Source organism: Protopterus annectens, chromosome 6.part1, assembly GCF_019279795.1.
Source record: "Protopterus annectens isolate FY-2018-M chromosome 6.part1, PAN1.0, whole genome shotgun sequence".
Taxonomy (NCBI): Eukaryota; Metazoa; Chordata; order Ceratodontiformes; family Protopteridae; genus Protopterus; species Protopterus annectens.
Genome location: NC_056738.1, coordinates 490143640 through 490167769, shown reverse-complemented (window position 1 = coordinate 490167769; position 24130 = coordinate 490143640).

The following is a 24130-nucleotide window of genomic DNA, read 5'->3' as shown; positions in this document are numbered from 1 at the left end:
GGAATGATATGTTAAAAGATGTTGTCAAGAAATGTGTCTTCAAAATGGGAAACAGACTCCAGAGTGATTAGGAACACATTAAAATGATTTCTCAGTGGAGGAGCAGATTTAGATTCTGTCCCGCTTTGAAAAACAATATTAGAAAAGTTACTAATTTAAAGAAAGGATCATGTGGGGTTACATGGAGTCACTTTAGAGCTGGGTTTTACTAGATGATAGGAAAGGACTATAACTAGGGCATTTTTTGCAACTATTCACGTTTTTGAAGGAGGAAATATAAATAGTAATATTGCAGCCTGAAGTAATGTATGTACCAAAAGACACACAGATGCTCAATGGCAGAAGGTTTTCAATGTCCAAGCATGGAAAACCATACTCTTGAAACTAGGGACTTGAGCTTCTTTGTAGTCATGTAGTCCACTGTTTATACTCAAACCCAAATAGGAGTTCAAGCAAGCAGCTGCCACACCTTACCAGAACACATTATTCAAGTTTGAGCAAGGTAAATGTGACAGCTGTGGGGAGGGCAGAAGGAGTTTAGGATTAGGGAGTGAAAAGGGAGTTTTAGGTTTAGGGAACAGGACCAGAGTTTTAGGGTTAGGGACATTCAGGGAATTTATAATTAGGGAGGGGTTTAGAGTTTTGGGAGTATTTGGGGATGTTATGGAAGGGGACTGGAATTTCAGTATAAGGGAGCAGGGACTCAGGTTGGCAACTGAATGGGAGTTTTAGGGTTAGCGTTAGTGTTCTGGTAGGGATATATATATTTTTATAGGGTAGGTATTGGGAGGGCTATAATGACATGGAAGATCAAGCTACTGGAGTTTGAACATTTGCTTTTTCAAGCAAGTGTCAGTGAGAAAGTGTGTCACTAGTTTTATCCATTAAATGCATCAACATCTGTTTTATTAAATTCTGTTCTATAAAAAATGCATTTTATTTACATTGTAATCAAAATCTTAGTAACTAAATTTGTTACAACTATGTGAATCGTATATCAAACTTCTATGGAATGTCCGCTATCAAAAGAATTAATGCCCTGCCCCTCCCTTTTTTATTACAACCGACTCTGACACTTTATCAGTTCAGCAAAATAAATATGATTTACTTTTGATGAAAGTGGAGACTAGGAGGGTAGTTTCTATAAAAGTATCATTTCTGCTGATTTCTTATTATGTCAGTCATGCAGATATTGTTCAGTAAATTATGTTTCAAACAAGAAACCATGCATCTTGTTCTATATAAAAAAAACAAACTGATGGATAACGTAGATGTATTTCATTGTAACTGAATATAAACACCTGAAAGGGGCTTTGACTGAAAAGAAGCAGACTAATAAAGTAAGAATCTGAGCATATTCACTTCCACTGCAGTTCCCACAAAACAGGGTTTAAGTTCTCTCAGCCTTCATTTGCCTGCTGTGTGACATTGAACAAGCCATTTAACCAGGCATTCCTTCCAAGGCTGCTCCTGTGTCTAGTGGGCCTACTTAGGTAAACTGATATTATTATTATTATTATTATTATTATTATTATTATTATTATTATTATTATTATTATTATTATTATTATCCCCTACTACTATATGCTAGTTCTAAGTTTATGCCTTCTCAAAGTAAAGCAAATAAGAACTACTTAGTCTTGCACAGAAAGAAGTGCTTATTTACTCCCACGTTGCAAAACTAATGACTTCTATTTTTATTTTTATTTTTTGAGCTGCTCCCGCCAACTGTAAGCCAGAGAGCCCCACTTCATTGTACCTGTACTCTGCAATAAAATCTTTGTGGAGCTTTTCTCCCCAGGCCTCCACTGAAAATGGGTTTCTGATGGAGTGGACTTTCCCGGTCAACAAACATCAATAAATAAGTGTCAGAATGGATTTTCTCTAGTATAATTATTTCAGACATTACAACTTACAGACTAGACTTTAGTGTTTCAGACTAGACACATGTTTATAGCAAGCTAGATAAGACTCATAAATACTGTGTTGTTATGAAACAAAGGAATGCTGAGTACATGAGTGAAGTAGTTAGAAACATAAATATGTCTCTGTAGTTTGGCCTTGTTTTGCCACAACTTCTGTGTTGAATAATGTCTTGTTTGTAACTATACAGATGAAGTCAGTGTTGTCTAATTAATTAACTAATTATAATTGGCTAATTAATTAGAAAATGCAGTAATTCTAATTCTAATTAATTATAATAAATAACCATCTAATTATAATTAATTAGGTATATTGAACTAATTCTAATTAAAATGTCTTAATTAGAAGCCTAAATAAATATATTTTACAATCGAGATAAAATTGCATAACAAGTTTCTGTTATATATTTACCAGTGACTGAAATTTAGTTATCTAAGTGTATTAACTTACCGTCTTACCGTAGCAGCAATACATTCCAGTTTCAGTTCTGAATCACTTTACCTACTTACCTACACCATGCGTAACTTCCATCTTCTAGTTCTTGTTTACTGTTTAGTTTGACTGTAAACATGGCAGGCTTTGTTCAAGAAATACCGGATAATTTTACAATTTTTTTTCACTAATTTTAAACTAAATATTATAAACAATAATAAAACACAAGTTTCTGGAACATGTAATGCCATTAAGAAAAGAGTCACTCAAAGCTGTGTAATCCTGGCAAATGCAGCACTTATGAGGCTGAAAGAAACGTGAAAAGGAAGAACCCGCAACAGGATCTGGATGGTATTTTTTCTCTGACTAAATATTTTCATCTATCGTCACAAAGCATTTCAATTGACAAGAAGTCAATGATGATGTCATCATATTTGTTGTGCTAGATATGCTTCCTTTGATTCTGGTTGAAAAGGAAGGATTTTGTTTTCTAATAAGTGCTGTACAACTGTCGTATCATATTCCAACTAGATCAAAATTTACCATGCAAGTTCATGATCAGTGCAGACAAGTGATAAAAACAATTAAGAAGATGATGAATGATTCTCAGTATTGTTGTGCCCAAGCTGCTATATGGTCCAGTTGGCATATGCATGGCTACTTCAGAGTAAGCCTGTCATTCATACACAACCAGAAGATGAAAATCTGACTGATGAGCATGAGAGGTTTATGGGCTCACATACAGCAGAAAACATTTCTGTAATTTATCACTCTGTTATGAAACAAATCACAAGTCAGATGACAGTTGTCGGAATAGTCACAGATAATGTCACCAACGTGGTGAAGGCATTCCTGAAGCCTGTTGTGATAGATGCAGATTAAGAGGAGGAAGGTGATAAAGATGAAGCAGGAGAAGAGGTAGAACATGTTCCAGTTGTTTGGGAACAACTTGGAGAAGAGGGTAGCAGTCCAGTACCTGTGGTGCTACATGTGCATGGCACACACTTTGCAGTGGTACTTCACTCCAGACTTGCTGAAGCCTCACCAAAGATTAACAATGTCCTGGCCAAATGTGATGTCAGCTCTTCATAAGTCATGCCAAGCTATGGAGTTGCTAGAGGCAAAAGTATCTGAATTCCATCCTCGAACAGTACACAATGGAACAGTAAACTGTCAATGATTTTGCAAATTGTTAAAATTGAATCACAACACGAAGGAACCCTTCAGTGAGTTTGCAGTATTCTGCCATCCAGAATTACTCTCACACCAAATGCTGTACTACAAGAAATGCAGCAGCTCTTGAGCCCTTTTGAAGTGGCAACTGTTCATCTGCAATCTGAAGTTGTTGTGACGAGTAGTCAGATTCTACAGACAATAGTTCACTTGAAGAAACACACACAGAGAAGACTGAACTACAACATTGTACATCAGTCAAGTTTGGCCTCTTGGCATCACTGAGCAACAAATGTGATTACCTGTTTCACCAGGTAAAGTACCTGATTGCCACAGCTGTGTATCCATGATTCAAACTGAGGTGGACAACAGATCCAGCTGACAGAAATGCAGCACAACAGGTATTACTGACTGAGATGCAAGTACTAAGTCAGTCATATAAACGTCAACTACCTGCAGAAGAAGTAGTCGCCCATGCTACCAATACCACAGCAACAACCATAAGCTTCACAGTCAGACATTCTGTTTTTGTACATAATGGAATACAACAGCACACCAACAAACAGTGTTGAATCAGAATTGGGATCATATTTGTCATCACCATGCAGCAGCTTAGAGCCACTAGTCTACTAAAGTGACATTATATGCCAATAATCATTTCCAACCTTATACAAGTTCATCTTCAGCAAAAGTTGAAAGGGTTTTCAATGCTGCTGGCTACATTGCTTCAGCTAGGTGAAGCAGACTTTATGATGCATCACTGGAGTTGCTTGTCATTGCCAAATGCAACAGAGACCAGTTGATGAACATTACTATTTTAAAATTTTAAATATGTTTTACTGTGCAGTTGATAATTTAGCTAAACATGTGCTTAGGGATACTGTTTAACTTTTGTGATTTGACATTGACTGCATTGTTTTCAAATTGAACACTTGGAATGACAAGTTGCAAGTTAAAACAGTTGGCAGTAAGTTTTTAATTAAAAATCTAATTAGCCTAATTAATTTCAATGTGTGCTAATTCTAATTAATTAGATATGTCAGACAGCTAATTATAATTCTAATTAATTAGCAAAAATGAGCTACTAATTCTAATTTAAATTAATTAGCAAATAAGCTAATTAAAAATAACACTGGATGAAGTCATGATAAAGTGCAGAGTTTGTGAGAAATACACTGACTAGCAGTCTCTGAATAGCTGCATATATCTACTGGCAATTAAGTATGTGAATTATGATTGGAAGGAATGTTCCAAATTACCTTTGTCCATGTATTTAGCATCTGTATTTCTATTATGTTGTTAGAATGCTTGTCTAGGCTTGTTGTTGGTCTAGTTTAAATGTGCTGCTAATCTATTCAGAAAAATAAGTTTTTCTAAACTGCTTTCAACATCTTAGTGCTTTCTACAAATGCTGGACAGTAGTAAGAAGATGAAACTTCTTAACACTGGTATACTCAGCCAGTATTTTTAAAACAACCTAGCATGTTACCTTATTACATTATTTGCCTATCTTAAAATGTATATAAGGAGAAAAGAAAGCAGTGGAAAAACAGGAAGGAAAAACAGCATCCAAAGTCTTTTAAATAGCCAAAATAAAGAGACCCTGAAACATCTTCAGCAAATGAAGATGGGGATGCTAGGGCAGCAGGACTTCAGCTAATGAAAGACTGCATCATGAAAAACATGGAACTGCAGTACAGATACCAATTTTAGTATTTCATTGTTAGATGCATGAACATTGAGTCCAAGTTCTCAAAGGCAATTTCTCTTTGAAATAAGAAGCTAATAAATTCATGCTTTTCAGTATAAGAGAACATTAATGTCATGCTGTATGGGCCAATACAGTAAATGGTAAAATGATCAATGCCAAAAAGATGGAACAAAGAGAAAAAGAGATATCCAAGGTAATCTTTAATGGTCATGCAGGCAAGAACTAATAAGGCACAAATATAGTGATGAATGTACATTCTCAGAATACTAGGAAGCTGTTGTTTTAAAGACAGGACTCTTTGCAATTACAGCTAGTATAGAAAAAGAAACATTTCAAATTTTGACTTCTTTGCAGTATACAATTTAGCCATGAACTGGTTAAAAGTCTCTAAGCAGTGGAGCATCTCTGAGTTCATCACATGAGCCTTGTTGTTTTAAGCTGCCCAAGGAAAATGGATGAAAATATGTCATAATTTAAAACAGTAGACAGTACTCTGCCTGGCAATGTTTGCTCAGCACTTCTATTCCCAGACAAAGTCTGAACTGTGCATGGACAATTTAAAAAGAAAATAATCCATTCTACATTTCTTTTTGCAAGAAATAGATTATGTGCTATAAATGTAAAGAGAAAACCTTCCACTAATTTTCAGCCACAAATCATAAAATAAAACTCTGGACATGAAATGCAGACACAGAGTTGGTTGTACTATCCAGAGAAAGGTTGTATGTTTTCAGCAAAGAGACAGATAAAGTATTGCAGAGAAGGGGACACTGATTTTGGGAGATTCTATGTGCAGTGACATTTTAAAACAGCCATCTTTGTCAGATTTTAATTCTAAATGTGCTGGCATGTAAACTGAAATGAGTTCAAAGCTTTTTAAATGTATTGGCCATCCCACTGTATTCTAAACTATCTATTTCACAACCAAATCCTATCTCCAACACAACATGGATTCGGACCAGGCCATAGCACCACAATTGCCCTCATATTTTTATGGATACAATTAATAGAGTCCAAGACACTGGTATAATTGTCTCCTCCCTATTTCTGGACCTCTCAAAAATACTTGACACTGTCTCTCACCCAATACGTCTAACCCAACTCTCTAAGTCCGGCCTCCCCTCCATCTCAAATAGTTCTCAAGCTACTTAGCAGATAGACAACAGGCTGTTAAATGGCAACACTCCCTCTCTCCATATCTTAGCACCTCTACTGGAGTCCTGCAAGGCTCCATACTAGGACCTCTCCTATTTAGTATTTTCATTAATAGTTTTCATTCATCACTAAATCAAGGATCTTTTATTTAATATGCAAACAACTCATTTACTGTATGCTCCGCCAATTCCATATCTGATCTACAGCAAATAACTTAATTGACCATTACCTCTACTGAGATCTGGATGTCTAATAATCACCTAACCCTTAACCCAAACAAAGCCAAACTCATATTATTCACCCCTACAAAGACAACCCCTTAAACAAAACCCAGTTCACTATACTTTCTCAAAGTAACACAGCAATCAAGGTTGTTACCCATACAAAACTATTAGGAGTAATTATAGACGGACACATGAATTTACCCATACATGATAGGATCAGCAAAACTCACCAAAAGCTAGGAATCATCTATAGGCATAAACACTTCCTTAGCCCCTCCACAAAACAAGCCCTTGCTTCCACATACCTACTGCCCTCTCTCATATATGGTGCTCCTCTGCTTACTAATTCCAATCCTCCCTAAAAGCTAAACTTGTGACACGTTATAATAAAAGTTGCCAGATTCGCCACTAACACCAAACACTCTACCATCACTGTACCACTCTTCACTCTCTAAACTAGCTATAACTACCACACTACCTGTAACTAACTACTGCATACAAAATAATCTATAAGCCAACAAACTGTCCTGCTCTAAGCCTGATATTTAGTTACTACCATCCTAGGTGGCCTCTCAGATGTAAAAATCAGCACCTTTTGCTGGTACAAAAACCAAACCTGCCAGAAAACTAGCTTCTATACTCTTGTTCTGTAGCTAAAAATTGGAATACCCTAGCATTATCTATTAGAACTACCCCGAATCTTGCCTCTTTCAAAACTTCTTTAAAAGACTATCTGTCTTCTATCTGGAATTGCACCTGCTCCTTGTCTCCCCCTCTCAAAACTTAACTACATTTGCTTATTGCTGATATGGATGTATAATATGTACTCTGTAATTATGCCAGGTGAAAACCTAAATATTCTAATGCCAGAAACATCTATGTAATGTCAGTCTCTAACTTTATTCTTTATTTTTGTCAATTTATTTTATCAGTAATTCAACCAATTGTCGAAAATGTTACCAATGTTGTATATACTCTTGAAATTTTACTGATTTTATATGAATGCACCTCTATGTTTATGTTATTGTGAAGCTTTTCTCCCCAGGGCACCACTGAAATTGGGTTCACAAATGCAAAATAAATAGAAATAAATAAATAAATGTTACATAGATCCAGACTACTATGTTCCCTCCCCCATCCAATCCATCTTACACATTTAAAATTAGTGGCTCTCCCCTTAGATTGCTAAAGCTTGATTTAATCCACCTTTCATATCTATCTGCTCAGTGCACATTGCAACTCTCAGGATATTAACCACACTTTTCCATCTTAGCTTTAAAATCTACAACATCTGCTCCAAGACCACCAATTATTGTAGAGTCCACATTCTGCCTGTCAGTAGTAATCTTGGTATAAGTTCTTCTGTTTTGCTCCTGATGAGAGAAGGGGCATAGGGGCATTATTTCCTGGAGCCTGCTGATCACCAGAAAGCCTGATAACTGCCTCATAGGTGCCAGCTTCGTAGTTATGCCTATAGTTTGCTCCTGGTGAGAGAAGGAGCAGAGGGCATTGATTCCTGACTGTCTCTAATTAGGCAGTAAGTGTCAGTTGGGATGTTCCTGATTGGTCTGTTGCTATTCAAGGCATCTACCAGGAAACACTACAGCAAGCCTACAGACCCCTGTTCATCTGGGATAAGACTGTTAATCACCAAAGTGCCTTTGGCCTGCTGCACCTCTTGGGATTGTTGCTACTGGGGTGAGAAGCAGCAAGGGGCATTGTATCCCAGCACAGTAAAGCTGCGCCGAGACTAGCAGTAGTAGTAGCTGGGTAGTAGCCAAATAGGTGAAGCCCCGCTATTCATCGTTCTTATTCTAATTTTCTTTTTAGCAAGTACTGCTTCATTAGCTGCTGTTTAACCTAACTTCAAAGTATCTCACTAAATATTTCATCCATAAATCATCAAAGTCTACTTTAGTAGTTTCCCCTCAAGTGTTTGCAGTGCCATGTACAGACACAGGCATCTTGAGTTGACATTTTTCCTGTAAAAGTACCCTTGGATTTCATCAACACCTACTTGAACATGGGGCAACTAGCTTGCAATGATAAGCATTGCCCCAAGAGTTGCAAATCAGATCCTCCTGACTGAAAAGTTGTTTAAAAATGAAAGATGGATGTCAGTGTCACTGACAGTCTTGTGTCTTATCTTACTGAAGTTGCTGAAATACAGCTCTATGTTGGTGCCTAGTAATTAAATGCAGATGTTTATCATATGTGCATTTGTTAGTGCCTTGTAGAATAAAAGTCTGGTTAGTGCAGATAAACTTTGCAGACTATTAACCTTTTGAACTGTGTGCAGTAACTATTAAAGTAAATGTCTGTATATAACAAACAAGATGTACAATAATGTACAGCTTGCAACTTTAATGTCTTCAAGGTTCTCTTTAATACAGCATAAAAGGTTTTCTCCATGAAATAGCTCTAACAGATCAATCAGAAATCAGATTACATCTCATATATATGCATTCTTATGAAAGCAGTCTTTTGGGAACTCTCATAGTCATTATTTAGGGAGTCTTTCCTGTTCTGTGTGAAAGCACATTTTTGATGATGTCATGCAGTCTGTTACTAAGCTCCTTTGTGTTCTTGTTTCAAAGTGAATTATGCGACAGTTCAGTAAGTTGTTCTTTGCCTCCAACTCATTTTTTTCCTCGTACCTGCTTTTCAGGAACTCCTTATCAGTATTTTTCCTAAGTTGTATTAGACCTTGAAAATTCATGTTACATTGCATGAATGAATGAATGCCATTTATTTATTTGATGTTTTCCTTGCGTCTCAGCTAAGAACAGTTAACCCTTTTTTTAGCAGACAGAAATGCATGCATCTAACTGACTATATTATTCCTACATATATTATAGCAACAGATGTGTATATACATCTAACTAGCAAACAGATGTGCACATGCATTTATAAATTTCTATATCTAACACTAAAATTAGTTTATATTCTCATCGCAACTGTCTAATCAATAAAAATGAGTCTATGGCCATGGATATGAACTTTCCACTATCTCCATTACCAGCTTGGTTGATATGGGCATCCTGAAGCAATGTAGAAATTGCCTCATGTTTACTGACAACCAGCTAATTCTCAAACAAACTGATAAGGTATGTGAGAGATGTAGCTACACAATGACACTGGAGGCAAAGCTCTCAAATAAATGTACTCCTAATGTTAATCAGGTTGTCAGTAGTACACATGCTCTACCCATCACACACAGTACAAAGCAGATGCATAGACCCACATACAATGAAGCACTAAAATGTAACCTTCTTATACCCAAAAGACCTCCTAATGAAGTACACATAACAAATGTCATCAGCACCGCAAAAATGCACTCTTTCAAAACAACACCCCCATCAACACATACAGCCAACATTTCATCGAGCCTCTAATTCTAAGCCCACAAAGCAAGCCACCACAAAATCCAGTATTCTGGTCATTGGAGACTCCATTATGAGACACACTGATGTCCCTCTCAGCAGGCTGAATAAGGAGAAAGTCGCAGTAAGTTGCTTATCAGAGGCCAGGATCTGCCACATTATGCATGCACTCAGTTCATTGGATCACAAGTACCAGCAGGGACGTCGGGAGGCATACGCACTGCACTGATTTCAGTACAACTTTTTAGAAGGGGGGGTAGCTTTTTTGAAAAAAAAAAAAAAAACATACGTACATTTAAGGAGGTGTTGGCTCCTATAAAGAGGCTACCAGCCAGTCGGAAGTGAGCTCACATCATGTCCGGCTGGCTGCGAGTGGGAAACGAGCATTCACAAATGGAAGGCAATGCAAGCGCAACAAACAGAGGATTATTGAGGCAAGTGCAACGAACAGAGGAGAGCATTCACAAATGGAAGGCAATGCAAACGCAACGAACAGAGGATTATTTAGGCAAGCGCAACGAACAGAGGATTATCATTGAGGCAATCAATTGAAGTAAGTGTGTGCATGCAAGCGCAGATATTGTGTGTGTCCAGCACAATCGCAAATGGCAGTTTAGTTTGAACTGATGGAGTTGAAGTGTGATGGCAGTTGAAGTGTGTGTGATGGCAGTTTAGTAGTTTGAACTGATGGCAAATGGCAGTTTAGTTTGAACTGGTGTGTGTGTGATGGCAGTTTAGTTTGAACTGGTGTGTGTGTGTGATGGCAGTTTAGTTTGAACTGGTGTGTGTGTGTGATGGCAGTTTAGTTTGAACTGGTGTGTGTGTGTGTGTGTGTGTGTGTGTGTGTGAGATGGCAGTTTAGTTTGAACTGGTGTGTGTGTGTGTGATGGCAGTTTAGTTTGAACTGGTGTGTGTGTGTGATGGCAGTTTAGTTTGAACTGGTGTGTGTGTGTGTGTGTGTGTGTGTGTGTGTGTGTGTGTGTGTGTGTGTGTGTGTGTGTGTGTGTGTGTGTGTGTGTGAGATGGCAGTTTAGTTTGAACTGGTGTGTGTGTGTGTATGTGTGTGTGTGTGTGTGTGTGTGTGTGTGTGTGTGTGATGGCAGTTTAATTTGAACTGGTGTGTGATGGCAGTTTAGTTTGAACTGGTGTGTGTGTGTGTGATGGCAGTTTAGTTTGAACTGGTGTGTGTGTGTGTGTGTGATGGCAGTTTAGTTTGAACTGGTGTGTGTGTGTGTGTGTGTGTGTGTGTGTGTGTGTGTGTGTGTGTGTGTGTGAGTGTGTGTGAGATGGCAGTTTAGTTTGAACTGGTGTGTGTGTGTGTGATGGCAGTTTAGTTTGAACTGGTGTGTGTGTGTGATGGCAGTTTAGTTTGAACTGGTGTGTGTGTGTGATGGCAGTTTAGTTTGAACTGGTGTGTGTGTGTGTGTGTGTGTGTGTGTGTGTGTGTGTGTGTGTGTGTGTGTGTGTGTGTGATGGCAGTTTAGTTTGAACTGGTGTGTGTGTGTGTGTGAAAATGCCCCCACATAATACACCTGCTGGTTATAGGTGTTCAGGCTCAAACCCTGTACCTTTGCTTCAAGGTAAGAAGAGCCTAAAGTCCCTAACCGCCACCATTTCTGAACATTGTTCAGATTTGCTTTTCTAATGGTTGTGAGCTATGGTGAGAACTGAATTTGTATTTCTCCCATTATTGTTTTTGTTGTTTGTCCAGGTTGTTTGTGCTAACGTGTGAAGTGAGGACTGAACTTTTATTCCCTTATTATTGGCTTTGTTTGTCCAGGTTTTTTGTGGTAAGAGGTTTAGAGCTATCTAAATGATAGCCATTAAGTTTGTCTTCCTATTTTTCAAACTGCTGATTTAGCATAGTGGTATGTTGCACTGACTATAGTGCATATGGTTCTGGGTTCAAGACATGCATGGTGAAAATGCAGCATTTTATTCTAGCAACTTTCCAAAATTATACAAGCAATGTTTAAAATGTGTCCCTGTTTTTTGGACTTTTGTGCCCCCCCCCCAATAAATGTTGGCTTTTTCCAGATTTCTTGTGCTGCAAAGTTCAGAGATACAGCTGAGTGTCGACATTTTACAAGGATCTGAGAGCTGCAGGGGTTATTTAAGTTTAGTGCTGCTTATGCTGAGTCTGCTTGTACTGTTAATAGCACAACAGGTAGTGTACTTGCTTTTGCTGCAGAAGGCTGTGGGTTCTTCTCCCACAGTAGGTAGATGCATTGCTGATACTGTACTGTGTTGTAAAGGGGGGGGGGTGGATGCTGTAGTCCATTTTGGCGAAGATATCTAGTAGCAACTATGTACCCGTTATCAGTTTGCCATCCATTCCCTATTGCAATATTACTAGCGTATCATTGTTTTTAATGCAACATAGGCAATTTATTCTTCAAGGGCAACAGGCACATTATTTGTAGATGAAACCATGAAATATAAAGTTGTTTGCTTGCAGCAGCCTCTTCATTAGTTACGGCTTTCTCTAATGTGGAATTATGTAGATGGCTTTTACTAGTTCAGAGATTGTGCATATTTACTGATACTGGTGGACTGTAGAAGTTTGAGTAGACTTTTATGATGGAAGGTATATCAAAGAGCATGTGTATGTTTCATGTGCAAGGGGCCTATGATTTGAAAACAGCCCAAAGTTACTTTATCTGCCACTGGCAAAATGTATTTTCTTTGAATGTGGGTTTCAATGCTGTCTCAATGAATGTGAGTTTCAAAGGCAGAGAAGTTTTAATGCTAAGTCTAGTTTCATTGTGAGACTGCATTGCTTTGTTTAGCAGATATTTATTGGTGTTCGTGCTGTAAAATGCAAAATAAAACTTTTCTGGCAAATCATTTAGGAATGAAGTCACTAAATAATGACCGACGTTAAGTTTCAGACGTCATAATCTTTAGAAAAATGCATGCTAAAGCAAGACCTGATATTCTATCAACTGTCTTAAGTTTATACAAGGTCAATTTTTAGTACTGTGTGTATGTTCCCCCAATATATTTGGCCTTGTCCAGATTTCCTGCATTAAGAGGTTGAGAGGTATGTGCAAATAAATCGCTTTATAGAATTAGGAATATCCAAACCTCTCAACTGTCCCCAATTTTGGCTCAAAATGTTGCTCTCCCCCTAATAATCTCTCTGCAAAATAGCAATTTTGGAAGAAAACGTGAAGGGTTTACTTTTATAAATAACTGTAATGATCAGAGTTATACATTACTTTTATTTCAGAAATGCATGTAGATTCTCTAATTTTGTTAGCTGCTCTAAGTTAACTGTGCTCATATTAAAATGGTGTCCCTTCTTTGACAGGTTCCCAGCTGTATTGTCTGGTAATTTTATATTTTTGCATCACATTTTTGGTCAGTTTTTCATAAAATTGCAGTTTTCTGGCAAATTAGTGGCAAATCGTTAAAGACTGAAGTTAGAAAATAATGGCAGACATTTGAGTTTCAGATTTCATACCTTTCAGAAAATTCGTACTAATGCAAGACCTACTACTATTCTATTATCTTTTCTAAGTTTATAAGAGCAATATTTTAAAAAAATGTCCTTATTTTTGGGCCTTTGCCTCAGTTTTATTTGAGTTTGTTGCTCTAAGAGGTTGAGAGGTGTGTGTGTGTGTGTGTGTGTGTGTGTGTGTGGTAGGTAGGTAGCATACCTCTCAACTGTCCACATTTTGCAGAATGTCCAGATTTTTGCCCCATATTTTTTGTCTGTTCCTCATAAATTTTGTGATTTTCTAGAAAATCATTGAAGGCTGAAGTTGCTAAATAATGACAGACATTTGAGTTTCAGACTTCATGTCCTTTAGAAAAATTCATACTAGCACAAATCCTGTTATTCTAGCAACTTTCTCATACTAGCACAAATCCTGTTCTAGTAACTTTCTAAGTTCACGAGAGCATTATTTAATATCTGTCCCTGTTTATTTTAGGCTTTGTCCATATTTCTTGCACTAAGAGGTAGGTAGGGGTGTGTGTGTGAATGAAACATCCTAGTTAGGGGTAGCAGGTGGTTAGTAATTTACTCAAGCTCAAAACCTGTACCTTAGTTACAGAAAACAAAAGCATAAATTCTCTATCCCAACTACCATGCTGCATTTTTCAAAGAACTGACATTTCAGGTTAATTTTCAATTCAAGGAACCGAGTTTGAGTGAATTTATATTCTATTACTGAAGAGGCATTACAGTGAATGCCTCTTCATCGACACTAAAAGAGTGAACCGTGAATTACGAGAATGGCCGTAGCTTGGCTGGGGAGGGGGTAGCAGTTTGAGAGCTGTGAGTACAAATTTGAAAATCCTAGCTACACCCCTGAGTACCAGTATGACTCAATCATAGTCCATGTGGGTGCAAATAAGCCGAGATGTGCCTCCCTAGACTATATAAATAGAGGGTCTATATTATTTAAATGAAAGTTCAAAATGTCAATCGCTGTTAACAGCGAAAATGCTGATAATCGATGTCTGTTTTTTGAGATCGTGGTACAGTGAAGATCAGGAAATTTGCCCTTTCCTCACTGTAGTGCAATCTGGAGTTGGTATATATATAATTAGTGGGAGGGCAGGATTCGATTATCGGCATTTTCGCTGTTAACAGCGATCGACATTTTGAGCTTTCGTTCAAATAATATAGACCCTAAAAAGAGACATCATGGAGCTCTTGGAATATATGTCACAGGCTGGTATGAAATTAGCACTGAACAGCATTTTACCTTCTCCCAGGATGATTCCACAATATAAACAGAACATGGCTGACATTAATAAATGGCTTAGTTCCTGGTACCATTCTAAGGTGCTTCAATGTTTTCAGCTTGGAAGGAGATGGCCAACAGACCATGCTATTTTGCAACAGATGGTCTGCACCTTTCCCCTCTAGGCTTTTGAATATTAGCTAAGATATTGTCTTCCCCATAGTGCCTTTTTTAGGTAATGTCAAACTGAAAGTACCTCCAACATAGCAAATCAAAACCATGTAAATCCGAAGGTGTTATTGCTCAATGCTAGCAGAAACTTCTCTCTCTACAGGCTACCCTCACCCTAGACAATTGCTGACATCTGCGATGGTTTACAGTCATGGAGAGTACGCCAACACTGCAAGGTTATAATGCCCTCCACACATTTAGACCAGCTACTACACAGGCAAGAACTAAAGGTAGAGGTATCTCAATTTACATAAAAAATAAATATATCTCAAGGCTGGTCAAACATGACAATCCACTTGAGCATCTACACATTCAAATCACCATAGGCAAAAATCCTATACCACTTCCTTGTGAGCTATATGTCCCCCTCTATGACCTAGGAAACCCATAGCACATATTTAAGCTTACTGGAAACACTCACCATCCAACCCAATACCATATTCATGAGTGACTTTAATTACCTCACTATTAACTGGGAATCGTATATGACAACAAACATGCAGGCACAAAGATATTCCTACCAGGGGTGCAAACATACTAGATCTGATCCACACAAATGTAGGAGGGCACTGCACAGCCCTTAGTGCAATGTCCTCTCTGGTAAGGTCACACTATAAAATGGTCTCCTTTGAAGTAAAAATAAAACCCAGGACCTCAGCTAACCCTTGAATGTTCAGGAATTTCTCTAAGGTTAATTTCCTACTATTAAGTGATGACGTGCCAAAATGTCAAGCCCCCATAAACCCTGAGAACAGAACACACTGCTAACTATGTGGAACTGTTCACAGAAACCCTACACATGTATGTTAATAGCTGTATAGAGGCAGCAGTACCCACCAGGAATAAGTACAGAACTAACTCGAAAAAAAAGCCACCTGGGTGGAATCACAGCATCAGTTGGCTATATAACAGAGGGATGAAAACCATGGCAAAAATCAGGAAGTGTAGCACTCAGCAAGATAAAAACAGTCATATCAAACTAAACAACTCAAAGGACAAATAAAGTCGACCAAAACCAAATTTGAGGTAAATTTGGTCTACCAGGCCAATAACAACCACAAGGCATTCTTTAGCTATGTCAGCAACCTCAAAGGCAATACACAATTATGTGCAGAGCTCATTGTTAATGGAGTCACCTATATTGAACCAAAAGATACAACAAGCCTTCTAGCAGACAAATCAGCTCCTACAGTACCCCCTCCTCCCTCAACCTCCCTCTGGAATGCCATCAAATATAACTCCCCATACTATCACTATCAACAGATCGTCAGTGCTCTAAGGCTAAGAACACTGCATTGATTGGCCCAGATCATATCCTAGGATGCATGACCCATCAGCCCATCTGAAATCACTATTTAACCATAAGCCTCCAAACAGGCTTCATACCTAATGAATGGAGAACAGCAACAGTCATCCCTCTGCACAAAGGTGGGCCATTTACAGATGCTGGAATGTACATACCCAAACATCTCAGTAGTCTCATATGGAAAGACATGCAAAGAATTATCATGGAAATGATCAATAATGACAGAAAATCTCCAGATACAGGACCTATCCTGGTCTGGTTTCATAAAGCACAGGTCATGCCTATTCAACCTGATGGACTTCTTTAAGGAGGTAACCAAAGCAATTGATAAGGGCAAAATGATTCATACTGCCTACCATGCCCTGGCCAAGGCATTTAACACAATACCTCACTTGGACTTTTTTAATAAACTGAAGACGTTAGTATAAACCCTTGTGTCACTCAAAGGATAGCCAGCTGGCTCAGAAACAGGACCTAGGAAACTAGAATTGGGAAGTCAGTGGAGTCTCTTAAGGATCAGACTAGGACTGCCCCTTTTTGGAATTTACTTCTCTAATGTCAAGGCCAATGTCAGGGGCCTCTGGCTGACCAAATTTGCAGATGATTGCAAATTAGGAGCAGTCATAGAATCCCCCACAAACATTAATGTTATCCCAGATGGGCTGATACAGACAAATAACTTGTGTCACAGCCATGAACTAAAACTAAGTTCCAAGAAATGCATAATAATATTCTGCAGAAGTCATCCACCCCTGTTAACTATCATACTGACAACACACCCCTAAGAGCTGACCCAGTAGTCCATTGTTTGGGGACACATGTAGACAGTAATCTAACCTTTGACCATCATGTGTCAACAGAAGTGAGAAAATCATTCTATGTTCTGCAACTTACAAACAAAGGTGTGGCATCTAGGTCTAAGGAGGACATTGTCTCACTGTACTCAGAATTCTTTAAACATATCATTGAGTACAATGTCCCTCTGGTTAGTACCTAATCAAGCACATCCAACAACTGGAATGACCACAGATGATTCTCACTAAAAGAATACAGGGTGCAAGTAACATGCAGACCACATGAAAGCCCTATCCCTGTATTCAGACCCCACCCTGATGGACCTCCTGCATATCCACAAAACAAACAGAACCAGAATTATCCATTCCAAAGACTTAAACCTTGCCTGTTATATAAATAGGACCTGCTGGAGAGACAGGCATGTATCCCAGAGACTACAAACCGAGAAGAAACTTCACAGTGTGGAGGGTGTGAAGTTCACTCCTTCAATTATGTAATGCACCTAGTTCACTAATAAAAATCGAACTGTAAAATACGTACTACAATATAATAAAATAGAAAATAGTAGGTAGTGCACAGTTGAGTTAAAAATGGAATATCCTTTATTGAACAAGCACAAACAAGTGGTCTTAGTTGAGTATAACAAAAAGCATCAAAAACATTATTTATAAATAATCAGGTTATTTGGAGCAAGGGAGTGGCTACAGAGGGTAGTTCTGTTAAAAGAAATAAAAGCATTAAACTCATTCCTTTAACCAAGTTTCCCTTCCCCATTAACACCACAGTGTAAACTGAGAGTGTGCTACCTTAGAACTGAAAGTAAAAAGCTAGACACAAATTAAAATATATAATATAATCTACTAATCCAAACTTTATTAATTCAGAAACTAACTCACTAACAAAATGACTAACTAATTTTTCTATTTTATTATACTGTCGTACGTATTTTACAGTTCGATTTTTATTAGTGAACTAGGTGCATAACATAATTCAAGGAGTGGACTTCACACCCTCCACACTGTGAAGTTTCTTCTTGGTTTGTTTTTGACCCATAATAGGTTGTACTGGGTTTTCTGGGACTTCAAGGGATACCACAGATTTTTCCTTTTATCCCAGAGGCTACCTTGTCTCTACAACATGCTCCCCATCCTTGTGAAGCAGAGTTCCTCCGTAACCCAATTCAAGTGTAACTTGGATAATTGGATGGGGAACAGGAAATTCATCCCTGGTTTGTCACCTATGTCTCTAATGGACACAGGTAACCTGTAAATGGTTCATGTCCTAGGCCGCTGCTTGCAAATATTTAACCTCCCAAGCTCCTGCTTACACTTATCAAGGCTACCAAAACTTGTCAGAAATTTGGGATGCATGGCTAGTCTTAGAATGGCCCAAGCTGTCATTAGTCTAGTACACACCTAACAAAACAAGGGATTAAAATACTTAAAAATGTTGTTGTTTTGTTACTTATTAGTTGTAGTTAAGATCAATTTGGAAACAAAATCAAGCTGTTACAAGACTGAAATGTTTAAATCTACAAAGCTATTTATGTTTAAAATGAAAACTAAGTTAAACATTCAAGTTACATAAATCAAAGGATTCAGGCTACCTTCACCATGGATGATGTCACAGTACAAATAGAAGGTTGTTGACTTTTAATAACTGGCTTAGTTTCTGGTGTCTTTGCAAGGGGATTCAAAATTTGTCAGTATTTGAGGACCTGGTTAACAAACTATATTGCTTTGCAAAGAATGGCCTGCGTGTCTCCCATAGGCTTCTAAATATTCGCTAAAATTTTATTCACCCCATTAGAGCTTTTTTAGGCAATGCCAAAGCGACAAACCTACTGACATAGCAAATAAAACTCAACAAAGCCTAAAGATGTTACTGTTCAGTGCTAGCAGCCTTAACAAGAACTCCACAACCTGCAAGCTCTGATAGATGTCTGTGCCATTGCCAAAACATGATTTAAATCCACAAAAAGTACTCTGGCAGTGCAAGGCTTCGGTGCCTTCCACACATTTAGACCATCAACTGCACATACAGGGACAAAAGGTGGTGATGCTTGTTCTACATTAGCAAGTATAATTCTAGGTTGGTTAAACAGGATGATGCCCTGGAGTTTATCCATGTGCAAATCACCATAAACAAAGTCCCATGCCACATCCTACAAGTCACTCTCTTCGTACCAAGAATCCCATTGCTCATACCTAGAACTACTGTAGACACTGAACATTAAACCAAATCTCCTATTCATGGGAGATTTTAACTACTCCTTTATAGAAGTCTCCGATAGACAGAGGCAAACAGTAACTATGCCCAGACTAGCATTCACCCCCTACCACATAACCTTTAGAAACTTTCTAACCAACATCCTCCCTGCCCATGATACATAGGGACACAACTAGCTGGGTTTGCACAGCTATGATTATAAAGATCCTGGCCCTATGGGCCTATATGCACAGTATGTGCATAAGATTTTTACAAAATGTATATATGATTTTTACAGCATTCACTGGATGTATATACAGTTTTCATGATATGCACAGCATGGGCATATGGACAGACAGGTTTATAGCTGACAGTATTCAGACATCACTTTAATGGACAAAATGACATGTTCATTGTAATACGTTGCTTAAAATCTGTTATTAATACCTGAGAAAACAAGCAGTAAGGGTTATTTAATGAAATTCAGAATACTGTAGATCAGACTTCAATGATAAAATATTATAGGGTATGGAAATAAAATAATACTATCAGGATGTTGCAAATTTGGTTTAAAAAGCAACAGGATACAAAAGATGTTATCTTGATGCATGTGTGGATAAAAAGGAGAATGTACATTGCAGATTGGCTTGTGGATGGAAACAAATAAGGGATGAATGTGAAATGGCTGTTACATGCAGCAGGATTCATGGACATCAAGTCCTGACCATTGTGACATGAAGCCAAATAGACGGGTATTTCTGGAGTTATGACTGGTAAAAATGTATTTATTCTCAGTAAGCAAGGGGAGAATGTGTGAGAAAATACTTTCAATCATTTCAGTTAGTGAAATGAGATTTTAAAAAAAAAATGTTTCATTTTCCAAAGGAGTTGATGGTTCACTCTGGCATGCATAACCAATCTTATTCCAGGTTGGAGAATGAGATTTTTTTAAAATGGGGTTTTGCTGTAGTGTTTATGATTCTAATCATACTATGCTTCATGTGTAGAACATTAATAACATAGTCATACCTCTCAACCGGGAAACATCAACAATCTGGACAAAGGCCCATGAAAAGTAGGTACAACTCGCCAAAAATCTGTATGCTGATTAACATAAAATGTGCATAGTTAATTATGTAACCCCACCCACTCCAATGGAATTGTGGGATACCAACATTCAAATGCAAATCAAAGAACAGACAAAATATTAAACAAAATATAACCAAAGCAACAGTTATTTATTTATTAAACAACCACTGTATGGGTACACTTACTATCCTTGTATGCTGTCAGCAAGACAGACAAACCGAACACTAAACTCAGCTCATTCATTCCTTTATTTGTGTTCAAAGGAACTTCATCAGGTAATGTTTATTCCACCATAAACCCTTCCTTTAAATCTGATTTTAGGTGCCAAAAATATTCAAATTTACCCTATCACCACACTTCAAATAAATCACGTGTCTATGTTAACCAATTCATCATTTTAGAAATCTTTTAAAAGTAAATACTTATACAAACATATAATAATGTATAATAAACATATAATTAAATATCAATAACTGTTACATTATTTAACTTTTAAGAAGACACTTAATAGACTCATTTAAGCCTGGGAGCTGGTGGGCTCTAAGAAAAATTTGCCACTTCAGCTCCCTGGCTTCCATCACATCATTACACCTACTGACAAACCCTATAGTATCTATTTGCTCAAACACTGTAAAATGAAACTTTCTGAAAGCATGACATTTTAAACTATCTTTAAACAATGCATTATTTTCGTCTTTAATTTTTATAACCCTAATGTGTTCCCTAATTCTATATCTGAGCTACCCAATAGTCTTACCAACATAATAATGTGAGCAAGAATTACAGACAGCCAGATATACAACATTCATACTACTGCAAGTGTACCTGTGCTGATTTTTAAAACCAGATTCAAATGTGGAAATTCTACACTATTCAGTCTGCTTATGTGTCTGCACTGCTTACTTTTACAACTGTATGTACCTACTTTGCAACTATAAATATTCATAGATATATCTCTTTCCAATAATTTTTGATATGCTTACTTTTCTTATAAATAAATTGTTGAGAATCACCTAAAATTTTACACAGGTGTTGAAAATGTTGAAACACAGGTGCCCATTAGGAAGGTAGCTGGATGGAATAAAGAACTGACATAAATCTTCTTTTTTAATACAAAATGGTGAGCGCTTTCGCATTTTGTATTAAAAAAGATTTTATTTTGTCGTGGTTCAGCTTCTTTAGTCCAGCTACCTTCCTACTGGGCATTTGTGTTTCAACATTTTCAACTTCTGGGCTGGTTTGGATTTATTTGTTTGCTGCTTGTGTATAAAATTTTACACAATTGAACATTTCCTCTTATAATTCACCAATTATTTGTATTATGTTCTTAATTTCTTGACTTTCAATAGACATGACTACTGCAAATGCTAGCATTTTTTCTAGATCAGAGGAACTTGAAACATTAACGTGTATCCTAAGTCCTTGTTTTACAATTGGGGGAAAGTTAACATATCTTTGCTCAACAACCTTTTAACTGATCTTATTTGATTTTTCCTTCGGGTAACCTCTTTCTAAAAACAATTCAGTAATATATTTTACTTCCTCTATAAAATCCATATCTTTACTTATAATCCTGCTGGCCCTAATAATTTGCCCCAAAAGGTGTTCCGTTTAATATTTCTGGGATGGTTACTTGAAAAATGTACATAATTATTCCTGAAAGTACTTTCCAATGTATTTTACTTTCAAATACCTGTTCTTTTAAGTCATAGCAACCTCAAATTCTAAAAGTGTTACCTTAATCCCAATGTTGTTTAAAATAAAACTCAACCAAGATATGTTATTATTAATTTCTTCAGAAAATCCATAAAACCATTTTCATCACCATCTCAAATAAAGAAAAGGTCATTGATGTAGCACTTATAAAATAATACATGTTTATATAATGTTAACTTAATGAAAAGCATGCTTTCCCACCAGCAGAGAACAAGGCTGGCAAGTGCATGACTACCTTAGCACCCATTGCTACACCTGTTCTTTGTTGGTATGTTCTCCCATTAAGCTCAAAAAAGTTGTTTTTCAGGACTATATATAAAAGGACAATTAGTTTATTAATTTCATTTTTTTTCAAAATGGGAATGGAGTTTTCGGGCTCGAGTTATGGTTCTGATAGGGCTATGGAAGTTAAGATTGAACTAGTGGGAGTTCAAGCACTTGTCTATTCAAGCAAGCGGCAGCAAGCAAGTAGATAGCAAGCATATAGCAACTGAGTGCTTTTAGTACACCCAATAAATACACTTACCTTCAAATTACTGAACAAAAACTATGATCATCCTTTAAAAATGTACTCATGGATCACAACACACACAAACAGAAACCTAAAGGACACAGTGCTACAAAAGACCCAACCTTACTTTACTTTGCATAGAAAAGTCTGCAAAATCATCTCAGATTAGTGGAATAAAATGCAAAATGAACTAAAATAAGTCAGTAGCCTTTCAATGTTTAGGAAAAAGGCCATTTAGCCAAGGAAACAAACTGACTGCTTTAGAGATGTAGGGTAACAACAAGGGCCTTTTTATGCCTAGCCATGCATCCCAAATCTCTGACAAGTTCTGATACCCTTGATAAGTGTAAGTAGAGGCTTGGAAGATGAAACATTTACAAGCAAGGCCTGGAAGATGAACCATTTACAGGTTGCCTGTGTACATTAGAGACATAGGTACCAAACCAGGGATGAATTTCCTGTTCCCCATCTAATTGTCCAAGTTGCACTTGAATTGGGTTAATAAATAATCATGTTTGTTAACCAGGTAGGTCCACTGGGTGCACACTGTCCCTTTTTATGGGTGACCCAAGAGCAATGCATGATTAAGTGACCTGCTCAGAGTCATGCATTAGGCAAATGAGAGCTGAAAGAATCAAATCCTGTACCACATGAACTACAGTTTGTAATCTTAACCTCTGCACCAACTGCCAGATAAATTACATTAACTTAAGTAGTAATAGTAAAAGGTTTTATAGATACCATGTTTAAATACTTAGATAAGCAGTATTCTTGAAAAGCATTACATCTGCAAATTAAACAACGTAGATTCTCACTCGGGTTCTTGAAAGAAAGAACAACAAAACTTAAGATACATTTTTAATAGAATCACTACAGCCCAAATGAAAAAAAAATGTAATTATTAGTCAAAGATCAGATTTACTTATTTCAGTCAAGTATACCAAAATATATTTTACCATCTAATTGCAGAAATCTAACAAGCAAATTATGGAGCACCACCACTCCTAGGCTATTCTCTGACTAGAAATGCAGTGGCTGTAATTTGCCTATGGCAGTTACTGTACTTCTCCTTCCATCATGTCTTGATTGACTGGTATAGTGGCATAACACCGCCTGCTTTTCAGTAGTGGAAGCACTCATCTGCTGTGTTACACTAACATAAAACTTGGATCTAGTTTACCTTCCATTGCGTAACAAAACAATGACAACATTTAAAATGCAAATGATACAAAGCACACTGTACTGCTATAATGATTTGACTGCTAATGCAAAGAGAATGATCAGCCACAGTGTTACACTCCCCCCACATACACACACACACACAAAACCACCACTACCACAAAGATGGTGGTTCTTTTAAGTATGTTTTTCAGTTTTGTAAGAGTTATTTTTTTTAACTTCACAGAGCACGCTCATATATTTCAATTCTGTTTGAAGGCACAACAACAGGATTAGCCCAGGTGTCAACAAAACTAAGAAATACAAAACCTGTATCAAGCTACATAAGGTTGCCTGCAGTGAAGTTAAAGTCAAAGTCTTGGAAGGGTTCTCCTGAAAGTGGCATAGATAAAGTTCG